Source organism: Lolium perenne, chromosome 4 (genome assembly GCF_019359855.2).
Source record: "Lolium perenne isolate Kyuss_39 chromosome 4, Kyuss_2.0, whole genome shotgun sequence".
NCBI lineage: Eukaryota > Viridiplantae > Streptophyta > Magnoliopsida > Poales > Poaceae > Lolium > Lolium perenne.
In genome coordinates this window covers 268,583,114-268,589,800 of record NC_067247.2, presented here as the reverse complement: position 1 = coordinate 268,589,800, position 6,687 = coordinate 268,583,114, and the positions used below count along the sequence as shown (strand labels likewise).

Sequence of the window (6,687 nt, the reverse complement as noted above, 5' to 3'; positions counted from 1 at the left end):
TTTCATGTTCAGTGGTAAACTCAGCAAATGGCTAGCTTCAGATGCATTTGTAGGTAAAACAACAAACCAACCAACTAATGTTGGTAGTACTAATGGTAGTTCAAATCGTATTTTGCTAGCTGGGTAGATGGCGTTGGAAAAATGTAACAAATTTTTCTGTACAAAGCAGTTAACCTGAAGATATAGGCCATCGTGAGCTGATGCTGGGCCGTGAACCACTGATGCAACCTGCAATACAAAACAGGAAAATGCAAGCTTGTAAAATGCAGGGGTGATTGGTAAGCAACAAAATTCGTCTTACGACTCTAGCTAAGCAGCGAGCAAGGAGAAACAAATAGGAGTTAGCAGCCACCAGTTAGAAGGACCAGAAAACGACACTGCTTCGGCCTAACCGTGGAAGTAGCTAGGAAGAACAACAACATCGACTGCTTCAGGGTCCAACTCGGCAGAACCTGAGGAAATCCTGGCAACATGTGACAGGGAAAGTGGAGAAGACGGGATGGAGTACCAGCGGAGCAAGTAATGAATCAGAAGCCCATCGGCACAGGAGGAGGATGCGTCGATGCGAATGGCTGAGGCGTATGTCGGAGTTTATAGTCTTTCACAAAAAAAAAAAAAAAAATGTCGGAGTTTATAGTGGCGACATTCAGCATGAACCTCTCGTATTCCTACGTCAATTCATTGTGCATCATTTTCTCGCAGGAACTGCGGGCGACAGGAAGGGATAGCGGGCCGTGGACATTAATTGAGAGGAGGAAGTGTTTGTCGACCGATCTTCTCTATTTCTCGTCGAAGGTGCTCGAGCAGCGGCGCGTCCAGCTGGCTATCGATCAAGATTCGGTGAAAAAGATGAACAGAAGTGGGCTGTTGGTTAATTGCAAATGGGCAAAAAATGAGCCAGAGGATTTCCTGGGCTGGTTGAGCGAGTCTGCAAATTGAGGTTGGCAGCCCACGAGGATTAACCTGGACTCCTGAAGCGAGTCGGGAGGAGACCAGACTTGCCAGCCCACGTTAGTCCAGCCTAGAATCAAGAACGAAAGCAAGGTGAAGCGGTCACACTAGGTGGAATAAAGAGGTGACGTGGCTTCACAAGAAGCTAGGAAAATAAGGTAGTGGGGAGTTCCTATTTAGAGATAAAAGATATACATAGCATTGTGTTGGGAGACTAAGTTAACCCTTTTCTAAGGATTTTGTAACATCCAAAATTTTCAAATTTTAAAATGCATTGCATTCATAAGCATCATTGCACATTTGCATTTCCCTAGAAAAATTGAATGAACTTTAAGTTTATAAATAAATCTTAAATCGAAAGTAAGCCATATAGGCATATGTGCTAAATTCGATTTTATCAAAATGTTTTTCTTTTAAACTAAAAGTGGTTCCAAAATATTCTACACTCAACAAGAAATCTAACGGTATTTTATTTAAAATTTCTAGACTTTGTTTGAGACACTTTTGAAGCAAACTGGTTTTCTTTCAAATCAATTCCAAATATTAAATCAGAAAACAAAACAGAAGAGAAGTAAAGAAAAAAAAAACAAGAGAGATAGCCGGGCACCGGCCAGAGCCAGACATGGCCGTGTCACGTCTGCATGTATGCCCAGGAAAGCAATCGAACACAGCAGCCCGCCTCGTCCGCGTTCAATTCTTTTTTTCTTTTCTTCTGATCTGGGCCCCACCACCACATCATCGTCGCCATCAAGCTCCAACGGAGGAGTCACGCACGGACGTTTCAGTTTTGCAGTTTCTTGCATTTCCTCCTTCGTGATTACAGGCGATTTAAGCCACCATTTAACGCACCGTTTCTTCCTACTTAAGCCTCAGATTCTCCTCTCTAATTCCCTCCAAACGGCACACGAAGAGAGCCACCAGGCTGCTCGAATTTAACCTCTCAAGTCTGCGGTACCGACGAGTTCCGAAGACGATTCCGGTGAGCACAGTCCATATCTTGAGCTCTAGTTTCTTCCGAACTTCCTATCTTTTCATTGCGCATCTCTCAGGCTTTATTTTGCAATTGTTGGTGCACCACACCGACGACGTCATATTCGACTGCAGTCTCCGGCGAGCGAATTTCGGCGAACTACTGCACCTCGACGTCCGCTACTTCATCATCGAGTTGGCCTTGCCAAGCTGAGCTTCGTCGTCTGGTACACCATCGCCAAGAAGCACGAGAACATGAACGCCAGCGACCACATCCGACACGGCCATCATCGTCTTCGTGAGCACCGTCGCTGGTACGACTCCAGCACACAGTCGTTCGGTCTGTACTTTGTAGCTAGGACCTGCAGCATGTATCCTAAAACTATAACGTCAGTTAGATCACATGCTAAACTAGTGCCAGCCTATGCTATATTTTCACGTATCGATCACATGCTAAACATCCGGTTGTGCGTGTTGCATGCAGACCATCAGTTCATGGTTTGTACTAGTTCCTGCCGAAACTTTGAAATTCCATATCTTCACATGTACATTTCCGTTTGAGACGATTCTTCTTGCGTTGGATTCGTAATTAAATTCTCTATCCAGTGGTACTAGGTTTTCCAATTATCAAATTTTCGAATCTGGAGTTAACATTTCGAATTTGAACCACATTCTAGCCATATATAGAGACCTATAAATCATTTTAGATTGATTCCTTTTGCAACTGGAAGATGTTGAAATACAAATACAGTAGCGTCACTGCCGAAATTATTTGAGCAAGTTAAAAATATTCAAATTTAAATATGAGTATTTGAGTATTTTCACATGGAATTAATTCTATAATTATGTTGCACATAATTCCTTTTGCAAGAATGATCCTTATAAATCATACCTATCAACCAAAAAAAAAATGCATACTTCATCTTGATCCATTCGTGCCTAGCCATCAGAATATCCTATATGCTTTCCACAATGATCCATAAAAGATATAAAAGGCTAAAACAAAATGCATAACAAATCTTACAAAATAGTTTGTTTGTCCTACTTGATTTTGTTTCCGTTGGAATGTGTGTTTATGTTGTGTTATTTTATCTTATAGATAGTACGGAGAGTTACGTGTATTGCTGAGATAAAGAGAATGCTCTACAATTTACCAAAAAGGCAAGTGTCACTCATGTCCTAATGTTTTCTATGCATGTAGTTTTTACTTAGTAGATATTGCATGTGTAGGATGTTTTCAAGAGTATATATGCTATGCTATGCTAATCCTATAGTCTTAGGATTCCTCTAGTTTCCCTTAAGTTGCCATCGTAAGTAGTTTTGCTTAGCCATGCTAGTAGATACGTGGTTGGGATATCATGATGAGATGAGATGAAGAAAAATATATTTTTTGTTAAAAATGAAAACAACTTGATGAATGAAACACCTGGGCGGATTGGTACGAGTGGAGCGTCTGCACGGTGAAAATTGGTGGGGTCCGCCGCCCAGGAACAAAAGAGATTGGACAAGTTTCATGTTTAGTAGCTTCTTGTACAGCCGCATGTCATATGGGCTCTGTCTTGACTAAGTAGGTGGCAGGGACCTGTCCCGACGTGACCAGCAGATGTAGATGTGTAGGTTGGTACGGGTCCGTCCTGAGGGCTCAGGGCCTTACTTCCGAAAATAGTCTCGTCTTAGTCTTCTCCCAACCATTTGAGCAAAATGAGCATCATGGTGGAAAAGGGGCTGACTAAGTCGTGCGGGTAAAGTGTACAAACCTCTGCAGAGTGTAAAAACTAAGTACTTAGCCGTGTCCCCGGTTACGGACAACTTTGAGCAATTGGACCTGGAGCTGCTGGAAGATCTCTCTCATCCCAATTTCATAATAAAACTTGAAGGGTAAACTTGGGTAGCATTAAGCTGGACTCTAGTGTCTATCCCTGGTGAGCCAGCGTGATGAGAACTTGGGTTCATGCTTTTAGGCTTATATTTTCAAAGACAAATGATGTTTACAAAAGATAGGGAAAATGCCCGCTTTTATGCAAAGAGCCTAAACTCCACTAGCCAAATATACATGTAGGTATTAGGCGCCATTTGTGTCCACTAAATAGTGACATCTTGCCAATACATTCAAAGTATTGACCAAATGTTTTTGGCTGTAACTTTACCTGTTGCAGATATTTGATAGACGAGTGAGTTACGATGATTAGGGTTACGAGTCTATCCTCAACATGCTCGCCTGTGGCACATGAAGACGAAGGACTCCATGCTATATGTTTATTCGTTGTAAAACTCTGATATAATGCTAGCCTTGTGCTATGCAATTTGTAAGTCATTATGTGTATATGGATCATGCGATGTAATAAAGACCTCCGTTTCTTGGTATTACATCTTAAACTGTGTGTGCTAGTGATTGATCCAGGGACTAGCACAATAAAGCACAAGGATCGGCACCCTACCGGGTGAGGTCACTACAGTTAGCAGCGCTCAGCAGGTTCATCGCCAAGCTAGGAGAAAAAGCTTTGCCCTTCTACAATTTGATGAAAAAATCTGAAAAGTTCGAGTGGACAAAAGAGGCGCAGGAATCCTTCGACAATCTGAAGAAAATCTTGTCGACATCTCCAGTCCTTGTAACCCCCCGTGAGAAGGAAACACTGCTCATGTATATAGCTGCGACAGCCCAAGTCTTCAGCAGCGTCTTGGTCGTCGAACGGGAAGAAGCAGGGAGAGTTCATGGCGTGCAGAGGCCCGTTTACTATCTCAGTGAAGTGCTCACACCCGCAAGACAGAGGTACCCTCATCATCAGAAGCTGGCATACGCAGTATGGAGGTCAGCCCGAAAGTTATGGCACTACTTCACAGAGCACCCGATTGTCGTCGTGAGCGAAGCACCGTTGAAGAACATAATGACCAATCCAGAGGCCACAGGTCGAATGTCCCAATGGGCTATCGAGATAGCGCCACACGACATAACTTACGTTAACCGGACAGCTATAAAATCCCAAATCCTCCCAGATTTTGTGGCAGACTGGATCCAATCCCAGACACCAGCGGCACCCGACATGTCGGGATCGTGGATAATGTACTTCGACGGGTCGAAACGAAGCACAGGCGCAGGAGCAGGAGAGGTGTTGATATCACCGCAGGGAGATAAGATGAAGTACATACTACGTATGAATTTCTCGCTGCCGACGAACAATGAAGCAGAATACGAAGCACTGGTGCACGGGATGAAGATGGCAAAGGCATGCGGGGCAACTCGTCTGGAAATCTACGGGGACTCAAACTTGGTGGTGCAGCAGTCGATGAACTTGTGCGACGCGGTCAGCGACAACATGATCGCCTATCGGCAGCTGTATCAAAATATGGAAGCTAAATTCGAAGGATGCGAGCTCAAACATATCGGCAGAGCCAGCAACGAGGAAGCCGATACTTTGGCAAACATCGGGTCCATGTGCTCCCCTATTCCAGACGGAGTGTTTTACGAAGTGATCACTCAATGATCAATAAAAGAGAAGGCGTCGGTACCTCCCGAACAGTCGGCTGATGAATTAAAGGCAAGCTCGCAACAAGCTGCCGAAGAATCTCCGACTCCCCCTGCCGAACAAGTCCTCCTCCTCGAACCACTGTGGACCAAGCCGTTCCTGGCGTATCTAACAAAGCAGAAGTTACCTGAGGACCCGATAGAAGCAAGACGAATCGTTAGACGATCGAAAACCTTCACCATAGTAAATGGTGAACTTTACAAGCGCAGCATTTCCGGTATTTTCCAAAGGTGCATTGCCATTGACGATGGAAAAGCACTGTTGCGCGAGATACACGAAGGAACTTGCGGGCATCACGCAGGAAGCAGGGCCCTCGTAGCAAAGGCCTTCAGAGCGGGATTTTACTGGCCAACAGCGGCATCGGATGCTCGAGATCTGGTCATGAAGTGCGATCCCTGTCAGCGATTTTCACCAAAACCACACGCCCCTACCACAGACCTGATGACGATACCTCTGGCATGGCCGTTCGCCCAATGGGGACTCGACCAAGTTCGACCGCTGCCAAGATCATCGCCTGGAGGGCACACGTATCTATTGGTCGTAGTCGACAAATTTACAAAGTGGATCGAGGCAGTACCGGTGCGAAACCAGAAAGCAAAAACAGCAGTACAATTCTTCAGGGGAATAACATGTCGATTTGGTATGCCTCATAGTATCGTCACAGAGAATGGAACCAACTTCGACTCCAAAGAATTTCGAAATTTCTGCGATGACGGAGGAATCAAACTAAAGTTTGCATCAGTGGCCCACCCATAGACCAATGGCCAGGTGGAAAGGATCAACGGTCTCATAGGGGATGGCCTCAAGAAACGCCTTACAGGTGCAGCTGGAGCTTGGGTCGAAGAATTGCCATCCGTACTCTGGAGTTTGCGCACTACACCCAACAGGTCGACTCAGTACACCCCATTCTTCTTGGTGCATGGAGCCGAGGCAGTCCTGCCAGCCGACGTTCGGTTTGAAGCACCTCGGGTGACAGCATACACGGAGTCCTCTTCCAACATCGCGCTACAGGACGCTGTGGGCCTCCTCGACGAGGCGCGGGACATCGCCTTGGCAAGAACGACGGTATACCAGCAGACGCTGAGAAATTATCACAGCCGACGAATACGCAGTCGAAGCTTTAATGTCGGAGATATGGTACTTCGGCTGAAGCAAGAGAGACCCTTGAAGCTCGAATCCCCATGGGAAGGACCATATATCGTCACCGAAGTGATACCAGGAGGAGCCTATCGGCTCAAAAACC

At 45.3% G+C, this 6,687-nt stretch overlaps 1 long non-coding RNA gene across 1 annotated transcript; it reads left to right on the top strand.

The window, feature by feature from the left end:
* Positions 1-1,704: 1,704 nt before the first annotated feature.
* On the top strand, positions 1,705-3,145 carry LOC127294914 (uncharacterized). The gene is made up of 3 exons (XR_007847245.2): positions 1,705-1,930; positions 2,056-2,234; positions 3,020-3,145. It is a non-coding gene; the product is annotated as an uncharacterized lncRNA (long non-coding RNA).
* The last annotated feature ends 3,542 nt before the right edge of the window (positions 3,146-6,687 follow it).